Raw genomic sequence first — 11,838 nt, 5'->3', positions numbered from 1 at the left:
GGGTGATGACCCTCAGCAGTTTGATCATTTTCCAGGGCGTTTGTTCATCTTCAATAATGGGGACCTCTCGAAAGGTGTCCCATGGCCTCCTGAAAACACACAATAAAATGCCAAACTCTGAACATAGGGAAGAAATTATACTCCAGTCACAAAAATAGAGGCATTCAAGTATTGTAGTGGCTGCATCTAATGTCTGGGACAGTTTACCTTTTCATGTATGAACTGCTCACATTTTAGAAAGTTCTAAGCTGTTGCTAAAGACACAGCTGGGGCCTATTTCACGAAGCAGGTTTAGTGAAAACTCTGAGTTTGTTAACCCTGAAATGAGGGAAACTCAGAGTTTTCCATTTCACGAAGCGAGGTAATTCTAACCAGGGAATGCGGGGTAACTCTAGTCTGTTTCACAAAGAGGGGTAACTTAAACTCTCGATCAGTTACCGCAGTAACAGACTCTATGAGTTGAACCTGGTCGCCAGCAGGTTTATCTGAGAAAACCTCGAGTTTCTTTCCGTCTCCGCCCTCTTTCAGCCACACACGCTGTTTCATTTCCTCATTCATTCAGTCAGTAAGCGAGCGAGTTTTGGCGTAGAACAGCTTTTATTAACGATCCAGTGGATAAAGGAGCAGCATTACTGCACAGATAATTAAATATTCGTTGGTAGATTGTTATCAGACCGCGCATAAATGTTCTCGCACAATTATCGGTTTGAGCGGTACCGTTTCGTATTCGTTTTAAGTCCATAATCTACATAAACAACCTAATCTGTCCTTACATTTACATTACCAGCCGCAGTCATGCTCTCACATCCAGCAGATATTGTGTGTTGCGCTGCGGTTCTTTGCAAATGGAAGTTTTTATATGATGTCAGAGATGCAGAGCACTACAGTAAGACAACTGTATGGAGGACAGTCAGAAAAGTTTTCCTGGCTCTGAAACGACTTTTACTCGTCATTGTGGTTTTCCTGGACATAAACCTGTCAGAGCATCAAGGAGGATCCATGGGATTGCAGGTGAATGATGTAGAGATCTGTTAAATTCATTTTAAATCATATTCTGTTAATGACATTGTACTGCAGCCTCTGACTGGGATTAGTCATTTTAATTTCTTTTAGGATTTCCCAGTGTGATTGGCTGCATAGATGCACACACATCCCCATCACAGCTCCCTCACATCATGAACAGGAAGTCCATTCACAGCATAAATGTGAAGGTTGGCTACAGGTAGACTGACTACTGTTTCTAAATGTTAAAGACTGCATCATAGTTCAACATCTGTCATTCTCTGCACTGTCCAGATCATATGTGATGCTGCATACATAATTTCTAATGTGGAGGCCACGTGGTCTGGGTCTGTTCATGACTCCAGGATTTATGGAGAGTCTAACCTGAGCAACAGACTGCAGCGTGGTCAGCAGCCTAAAGATTTTCACATTAGAATTCTATTGTCTCCCTCCTTTAATATGCTCTGATGTATCCACTATACATTACAGGAGAGTTTGATGGCCTTCTGCTGGGTGACAGGGGTTACCATGCCAACCCAGGCTGATGACCTCATACCCTGACACTGAACTAGGCCCCCAACAGAACTTCAACTGGACTCACTGCAGGACCAGAGCCCGGGTGGAGATGACCATAGGCCTGCTGAAAGCCCGTTTCCAGAGCCTACGTCTCCTCAGGGTGACCCCTGAGAGGGCCTGTGATATTACTGTGGCATGTGTTGTTCTTCATAATATTACCACTATTAGAGGAGAGCAACACCCTGCACTACAAACTGAAGACCCAGATGATGAGCCCATCCACCTGCAGCTATCCAGGACAGCAGAGCAGTCAGAGACACTGTATGCAATAATCACTTTAGAGTTTAAGTCACCATCATCACCACCACAGCAAATAAAGACAAGATACACATTTCATTTGGTCTTCTTTATTTCCTACAAATAAAGAGATAGTTCAGTTCATGTTCCAGTAGTTAACATAATTCACCTGTGACCATCACCACCTCTAACTTGTGCTCCAGTATTTCAATTTCCAGATCTGGCCTCCTAATCTGTTTTTTTGGATTTTTCTCAGCAAATGCAGTTTGTAAATCTGTTTTACTGATAACTGGGAATACATAGAGGACATTAAATTATACAGTTGCACATGAATTCCATGGAATGAACCTCTGGTGTTTCCTGAACATCCATCTCACTGTGTCAGTCTGTGCAGTGGAAGTTGAGCAACCATCCTGCTGCTGTCCAGCCATGCTCTGTTAAAAAGGATGAGAATGTGCAATACTTCAGTGTAGGCTAAATGTCACACTCTATATTCCACCCAAAATGTGAATGGGAAGAGAACTATCAGTAACATACCTCTGTATGCCTTTCTGGATCCCCCTCTGTAAAGGCAGCAGACACAGTTTCATTCTCTTCATCCTAGATCAGTGACATGTTTCAGTAAACTTAAACTACCATTTGGATAAATCTTTGGAGTGTTGCCTACTTACAATTACAAGGTATATATATATATGCATCTATGACATTTTATACCACCGTTTTACAGGCATTTGCTTTCTTTCTGTTAGCTGAGCAGAAGTCTATGTTAGTTTAAATAGGCTTAATTATTTAACAGGACATGATATGGATGCAGACATTTAGGCTATGTGTGGATAAAACAACTGCACAGTCAAACAGTCACTTAATATTTAGGCTACTTTACAATGTAAAACATGATCAACATGAAGTACCTCCATGAGATAATGCCGAGGTCTGACCTGTTTGAACAATGTTTTTATATTTCATCTTAAGCTGCTGCCCCGTCGGGATTTCCCCTAAATGAAATAACTTACTAGGCTGCCATTCAGACAATTATTCCCTGTAATATTATTACGATTACAAAGGACTACATTTAAACTTACGCATTGATCCGGGCAGCAGTGTTCTCTACGCCGTCTCTCTCTCTTTTGCAGCTGCAGCGGAGTTGCACTTCTTTCTAAAAACGTGTTCAAACTCGCCATATGAGCGCGTTAAAAACTTCCAGTTGAAAAACGCAGCCTTTCGCTTCCCCGTTTCCATGGTGACTCGTCGAATCGGGGTTCCATTGATGCTGTCTTTTCAGACTTGCGGTGCACGCGCGTAACTCCGGGTCAAACTACTCCGAGTTGATTAACCCAACTCATATCAGCCGTTGTGAAACCGAAAACTCAGAGTTTTCTATCTCAGAGTAGATCAACTCAGAGTTGTGGAAGAAACTCAGAGTTTGTAAAACCTGCTTCGTGAAATAGGCCCCTGTTCTCAGTCGCATTTGGGCTTGACCTCCTGCTTCATATCTAATTGTGTTCTCATTATTGTCTTTATTCAGATTAATCTTGTATTCAATGTGTTTTATTGCGTCTCATGGTTTGCTATCGTACAGTACTGTGGTTAAAGTCTTGTTTTTAAATTTGCCTTTTTGAATATGTTTGACTGTTTGTTTTTTTTGCAGTTGGTTTGTTTTGGTCTTCCATTTTTTTCTGTTTCCATGTGGGTTGGCAGCCATTTTTCAAGATGGCTGCCGTTGCTGATATGCAGTCCCATATATAATCACACATCATGATCTGTAGAGCGATTAACTTGTTTTAGTGTCAAAATATATCAAATTTAGCAAGTAAAGCATCAAAAATTTATAAATAGCTACCTTTCGGCCAAAGGTGTAAATAATAATGATAGTTCTAAATACCTGTTTAATTCACAGCTTGAAATAATCCTGTTTAATTCAAACTTCATTTTATTCAAAGCCATTTGCTATTCCATTGCAATTCTAATTTGATGAGATTTAGCTGTAATTAGAATGTTTGCAGATGCTTTGTTACCACAATTAAAGTTTAAGATGTCAAAAATGTATGAAATGATGTTGATATCAAAAACACTGCGTAAACAAGTTTAAAGACATTTGAAAAAAATCTTCAAATTTGACAGCAAAGCCTGTCATCTTGAAAAATGTCCATCCTTTTGTATGGCTATGCCTCGATTTTTTATTTATTTTTTTTGTCAGTAGTATTCTACGTACCAAATTTGATGCTTTTCTGACAATTTCAATGATTTTACATTTCTATAATTAGAAGACCTGTCATTTGGCAGCTTAATGAGGTAGCCTTCCTTCTGATGGGATTTGTTATTCTTCCCAGCTCTTCCTAAAGAGGATCTCGAGCATATTCAGGCTGGTATACACATTAGCTTTTAGTGCCTCTGAATGAATGCTGTCAATACCTTTCATTTTTTTAACAACTTGATGACTTCTTGAATCTCTTTGGTCTTTGATTTGTGTTTTACAAAGACTGTAAAGCTTTAAGTCAAAAATACATTCCCAGAAATTAAATTCCTGCACAACCAAACAGCCTTTTCAATTACGTTTTAAAAGAATTGCAAAGTATCACAAATACATTTAAAATCATAATATCGTTGCCATTTATGAATTCCTTTCCTGTTGATCCTTTTCAGTCAATCATTCATACACTAAATGCAGTAAAACACATAACCTAAAAACTGGAGGAGCTTCCAACATGTGAGAGGCTGTATTTCAACAACATACCCTGATATTTTCCAAAACCTAACCAAACAGCAAATGAGGACAAAATATTAGTCTAAAAGTAACGGTCCAACATGAAACCCAAACCCTAGGTTTTGGGTTAAAGTCCCGTGAATGAATAAATCGCTGTAGACCTAATGTACTTACTCACTACCGAAATATTTTCTATCATATAAAAAGCTCAACAAAACATCGCTAGAAGTCAAGTAGTAAAAGGACAGATATATACACCTCCTGTCAAAAATATTAGGACACTTTCTCATTCATTTGAATGAGAATGCGTCCTAAAACTTTTGACGGGGGGGGGGGGGGGGGGGGGGGGGGAGTATGGATTCATATTGTTCAAACAGGAATGGACCAGTGTATGATATTCTGCATTTCTCAGATTATCAGTATCATTTGTATTTTGAAGCAATTTCTAATCAAATAAATTAAAAAATGTGCTTTTTTTTGCTCTAATGCAGCTGACTTTTTCTATCTGCAGTCACTTGGTGGTCTTGACAAATGTTCCACCCACTGCTCTATCTGATTAGATGTTGTCAGTAGCATCCAATAAACACTGAAGGATGAAAGTAAAAAAGGTTTCTTTTGATTAAACATAGGCAAAACATCAAAAAACAAGAGCATTTCAACTCAGTTTTGTGTTGAAATTTATGTCATTTTAAATTTTGAGATCAAGTTTTTCAAGTTTACCTTTCAACTTTACCAATCATCAGACTGCTTGATTACCAGTACTCGAATCTTAGCATTTTACAGCTCTATAAAATAATGAAATTTATCAGTATATAAATTGTCTACTTACTTTGGCAATCTCCGTTCTTCATCCATGTTTCTGATTGTGCACGCTTCACTCAACTGCTCCGATGTAGGTGACAATGTTCAGAGTATCCAGATGCCATCATCATGACGGCTGAGGCCCAATTATGTTCAGTCTGTCATTAAATGCCAACACCCTAAAGCCAATGTGTGTCACTGGTGCAGGTGAAACCCAGCCAAATGAAAGTCACAGCTGACTCAGATAGCTCAACAGGTTGAGCAGGTTCCCAATAAACAGGAGCTATAACCCCTGATACAGCGGCCTGGATTTGATTGGGACTCATGACCTTTTGCTGCAGGTCGTCCCTCCATTTCTCAACCTACTTTCCTGTTTCCCTCTTGACTAACCTGTCAAAGAAAAGTCATCATAAAAGCTTTAGAGATCATCTGGAGCTGAAAAGGTACACGTCACAGACGAATTTAAGGGTTAAAATCAATAAATTAGTGCTTGAAATCAAACAAGAAGAGCATAGATATTGTGATAGTTGTCATATTTATACGTTAAATTGGTTCAATAAGACCAATCTGACGAAACAACCGAAACAAACTTGCAAATTTTACAAGAAATTGTCATAATCACATATAGAAATATACCGCAGAGCTACATGTTCTATCCATCCATCCATTTTTTATTCTCTTAATCCTCATTAGGGTCGCGGGGGGCTGGAGTCTATCCCAGCTGACTTGAAGTGAAGGTGAAGGTGAAAATAGGAGACACCCTGGACAGGTCACCAGTCTATGACATTGCTACACATAGAGACAAACAATCTAGAGTAATCAATTAACCTCAGCATGTTTATGGACTGTGGGAGGAAGACAGAGAACCGGGAGAAAACCCACGCATGCACAGGGAGAACATGCAAACTCCAGACAGAAATATCCTGGGAAGGCTGGGACTCAAACCATGGATCTTCTGGCTGCAAGGTGAAAGCTCTAAACACCAAGACACTGTGCAGCCCTGTTATGTTTTCTACTGAAATTAAAATGATTTTCAGAAAAATACATGAAAACATGCATCTGTAGGGGACACTATAATTTATTATAGAATTCAACTATAAAATTGACAATAAAGTTAATATTTTTGACACAACAGGAAGTTTATAACATCTTTTAAATGGACAAATGCGACGCAACACTGACAATATAAGAAAATACAAAGCACACAAAATAAACAACTTACAATACATTTTTTTTGCAGAATTGTATCATTATATCATACCAATCATATAAAACAGTCACATGTAACAGCATTTCAAACTAACTTGGTAGCTTTTAAACCAATGAAATTTTTTATTGGTTTATTGAAACGTTTTGTTTTATTCTCAGTAATGGAGTTGTTCCTTTAATTCCTGTTCACATTGGCAGCAGCCATGTGACAAGAGGTCCTAAAGCACAAACAAGCTGTTGAAACAAACCAATTAAACCAAAGAATGAACTGTGTTGCCAACAGCATGTCAACAGTGAATGCCTCGATGAAATATGTACAATAATTAGGGCTAAGCTGTGAACCCTTTTATTAAGATGCCACAATGAGCCGCCTCAGCAGCATTACACACCCTCATCAATTACTTCTCTAAATCCCTTAAGTACTGCCTGACAACCGCAACAATGAAAAGACAAACAACTGACAAAAGCAACAAGCCCTTTCAGGACACACTCAGGTGAAGCATCTGGTTATTAGACAACCTAAGTGAGAACTGTGTCAAACAGTATTTATTGGGGATGTTGTTGAGGAAACACATTATAGTACGTTCTTCTATGAGACATTTTCATAATATTCCACAACAACAAAGGAAGAACGTTGTTAAAATCATTTAAAAAAATGTTTTCCAGACATGACTGAGATCCTAGATGACAGAATGTGATGCATTAAAGGTGGAACATTCTGCCTTTTTGTTGAAGGAACACATTATAGAATGTTCTTCTATGAGACATTTTCACGATGACAAAGGAAGAATGTTCTTAAAACTACTTAAAAATGTTTTCCAGACGTTATTAAGACATCAGATGACAGAACGTTTTTTTATACAGAATATTTTATAATGATCCTGTAAAGTGATATATTAGATGGAGCATTCTGCCTTTTTGTTGAAGGAACACATTATAGAATGCTCTTCTATGAGACATTTTCATAATGTTCCACAACAACAAAGAAAGAACATTCTTGAAACCACTTAAAACTGTTTTCCAGATGTTATCGAGAACTTAGACGACAATGTGATGTATTCAAGGTCGAACATTCTGCCTTTCTGTTGAAGCAACACATTGAAGAACATATTTTGACAGTGTAAACAAAGGGAGGATGTTCTTAATACAACATACAAAAAATGTTTTCCAGATGTTATTGAGGTCTCAGATGACGGAGAATTCTTTGCAACACATTTTTGTGCTGCGATATATTAACAGAAGAACTAAAACATCCTCCCTTAATTGTACTAAAAATATTAACCTCAGCATATTTTTTGGACTGGGCTGCACAGTGGAGTAGTGCTTAGCACTTTCACCTTACAGCTAGAAGATCCCTGGTTCGAGTCCCGGCCTGAACCCAGGATCTTTCTGCATGGAGTTTGCATTTTCTCCGGGTACTCCGGCTTCCTCCCACAGTCCAAAAATATGCTGAGGTTAACTGATTATTCTAAATTGCCCGTAGGTGTGAATGTGAGTGCGATTGTTTGTCTGCATATGTAGCCCTGTGACAGACTGGCGACCTGTCCAGGGTGTCCCCTGCCTTCACCCGAGTCAGCTGAGATAGGCTGTGGCGACCCTAGTGGGGATAAAGTGGTGTGTAGAGAATGGATGGATGGATATTTTTTGGACTCTGGGAGGAAGCCGGAGTGAACTTGAAACCAGAAAATCCAAAATGACTGTCATTTGGGCAGTTACACAGTGCATGTTCGTCTGTTAATCTGTCTTTCTGTGTGCAACATTACTCAAAAACAGAATAACGGACTTTGATGGAATTTTCAGGGAAGGTCAGAAATGGTCCAATGAACCAACTGATTATATTTTGGCAGTGATGCAGCTTATAGTCAGGATCCACAGATTTGTTTAAGATTTCTGTATCACTGAGAGATAGCAGCATGATAACCACGACAACAAGTGAATGCTTCGTCAGCTGCTTGCTGATGATCACATAACTGCGATCCTACTACAAATCGGACTTATCAGGACTTATTCGTCATAAATCATACAACGAAAAAGCAGCCTTAGCGAAGTACTGCTCTCTGAGTGCTTTTCTTTTTTGTTTCTTTATTCATTTTGATGGGACAATGCATATTAATGAACAAACGACCTCACAAGTTTACACAGAGTTGCTGTAAATAAGTTGGATTCAGCACAGGGTTAATTTTCATCCATTGTCCCAAACATAAAATAAAAACATACAGGGTTACAGACATATAAAAACAATATAGTAAAACAAAGACAAGGATGATAAATTAATTTTGGCTACCCCAAAGTGCTATTAATTTTATTAAAGTGCTTTCTAGGCAAAGCCTGTCATAAAGTGCTTGTAGTTAAAGTACCTGATTTTCTCTATGTTCACAAGTTTGATTGTTAATCAGCCATGCGTTATAGTGTCTTATTCAGTTTTGTCCTTATTTAAAAGTAAAAAGTTGGATGACAGCCACTCCTTAATGTCCCGAATACAGCTAGCTACACTACTTAGTGCCTCACTTTCTGTTGGTTGCGCTGGTAGATAAATCTGAACGTCGTCCGCCTAGCAGTGGAAAGACAGATTGTTTGCTAGAATTCACCCAATTGGCAGCATATGAAGGGAGAACAGAGCAGGGCCAAGAATTGAACCTTGTGGCACTCCACAAGAGAGAGACACACCAGAGGAGGACAGGCCACTAATCGTTACTGAAAAACTCTGAGATAAGATAAGAAGTGAACCACCTAAGAGCGGTGCGACTGATGCCAACATACTGGCTCAGACGAAACAGAAGGACACTCTAATGCCACTTAATAACTGAAATATCTTGACAAAAGTCTGTGTTTGCACCAGATCTTGACTGCAGAGGTGCTGCACCGATGCAGGAGAGACGTGGTTGCATTCAGTGCAGTATCATTTCCTCTGGAGTGCAAGAGATGCTATTAAAATTGTATCTTGGGTGTGCATATAGAAATTAAGTTTGGCACATATTTGGGTGTGTTGCAATGTGCGTCAAGTCTGAGTTTAAAACAAAAGAAAGAATGTGAGTCAAGGCAAGTACCATGTGTTCTCTAGCAAAGAACAGGCAGCCCGATCTCACGAGGATTTGTGAAACTGTCACGTAAATTTTTGTTTCAGTTTTGTGCGCACCAACACAATTTAGCCAGAGGTGAAGCTACCATGATGTTTGGATGCAGTAAATATCAGGCACCAAAAATGGGGATTATACATTTGAGTGTGCTAAATTTCATTAAAAACAAACAAACATGCCCCAAACTGCAAAATACATACGTTCAAAATGTCATTTTTCTAACTTTGGAAAGGTCCTCCACAGCGACAGAAGACAGTTTCAGCTGTTTCAACAAATTGATCAGTGCTACTTTGCCGATGTCAACTTATCTTACTGTGTGAAACTGGTGGAGTGACACAAATTAAGTAACATCATTATGTGAAGCATGGTGGTGGTAGTCAGTGCTTTATCAGTTCATCTCAGAACAAAACTACACTGATGTTTCATCTTTTGCCTTCCTCTCACCACTCTCGTCTCTCCTTTTTCATCTTTGGTTAGTCAGCTGTTTGCTCACCTATCTTCACTTCTTTGCATATAAGAACTAATCCTTACTGAATAACTAAACAATCACAGAGGAGAATGTCTAGCTGTCTACCAGTAACACTGTTTTTTTAATTCAATTTAGTTAGATTAATCATTTTAGCGAACAACACCTACTTGAATGACTGATTATGGAAATGGATAATGTCCCCTTTATTATTCAATTGAAGCAAAGAGAAAATCACAACTCACTAATCTGATACAACACATGGCGTGGTTCCAGGTCAACATTACAAAAAGTCAAAAACTTCGGGAGCTTGAAGGACAAACTGTTGATAAAGAACATTAAGAAATTTGAAATTAACATTTATACTCACTAGTGAACTGAGTTTTAAAGACATACTATACAAATAAAGTTGTTACTATTATTATTATTATTATTATTATCAATAGTAATACATTTCTTTTTTATAGTCAGTTTTAGACAACCTCAAGGCAAGCTTACCTTTTTAGCCAAAAAGCCAGCTAAGACATAATTAATTGAAAACAGTATTTTTATTTGATTTATTTTAATATTTTGGGAGTAATGAATACTACGATCTTTTAGGAAACAAAGATTTTACTCAAAATATATCAATTAAAGACACTCTCCTCTGAAAATCTATTTTGTTTCTTTTGACCTCGTTAGCATGTCCACATGGTGGTTATTATATGCAAAATAAGCAACTGTAGCTGAGTATTTGCATTTTAAAACTGCATGATAGTCTCAAAATCATGGATTCAGATGAAATTCTGTGTATCATTATCAGTTTTCAGTTATGAGTTTCCAGTTTGCCCTGATTCCTGCTCACCTCAGCTGACTCTTGGGGTGTGTTTAATGAGGACATACTTATGAGCCAAGATAATTGATACTGGCGTGTACATTCTCTATTGAATGAGAAGCATCCATTTGTCACATTCACCATGGAGGAGGACAGAGATCTGCCCAAGTAAGAATAACCGTTAATAATTGTTGTATTTTAAACTTTGTAGTAATAGAATCTCCAGCTATCATCAAAAATACTGTTTATTTAACAACTTTTAGACCAAGAACGAATGTGAAAATAATAAATTATAAGTGAGCTAGTAAAGTAAGTTTAATTTATTTTGTTTTAATTCTAGAATTTTTAATTTCTCAATCATTTTGACAAACTATTTTGTTTTAGTGGGCACTGTGAAAACATTGTTTAGATCAGTTTGTTTTCTGTTCATCACGTATAAGCCGTGTATAAACCGATAAGTTTTTACATCAGAAGTCTCCAAAAGTGTTCTTCTAAAGGCTGATTTAATAACACGAAATGAACTGAGAGCAAGCTGTGTTTTATATTGTTATTAGCATGAATTCTCACAGTTTATCTCCACTCAAACCAGCTGGATCTGTTTCTTGTGCATCTTTTGTTTTTACTGTATTTATTTACATTTTCAGTGTGTCATAGAAAATAAAACAGTGTTTTTACGTTTTTAATCACATTTGCTTATTCATCTGCATGTGCTGCATGTGTTCAGTCTTTTCTACAGTCAGTGAAGTGACTCATATGGCACAAAGCCAGTTACATGCTGGAGTTTATTCACTCATATTAAGTCATTTAAATGTTCACCTAAATTAAAATATAAAAAATACTGAACAATGTTCGGTATTTTTCTAAATTTTGTTTAAGTTGCTTACTAAACATATGCAAAACCAAAAAATGCAGAGATGTTCAGAGCAGCTGGGGACAGTTTGTATATTTTTCG

This window comes from Acanthochromis polyacanthus, chromosome 11 (genome assembly GCF_021347895.1).
Source record: "Acanthochromis polyacanthus isolate Apoly-LR-REF ecotype Palm Island chromosome 11, KAUST_Apoly_ChrSc, whole genome shotgun sequence".
In the NCBI taxonomy this organism is placed as follows: Eukaryota; Metazoa; Chordata; class Actinopteri; family Pomacentridae; genus Acanthochromis; species Acanthochromis polyacanthus.
The sequence above is the reverse complement of the archived record's forward strand: the minus strand, read 5'-3'. Positions refer to the sequence as shown.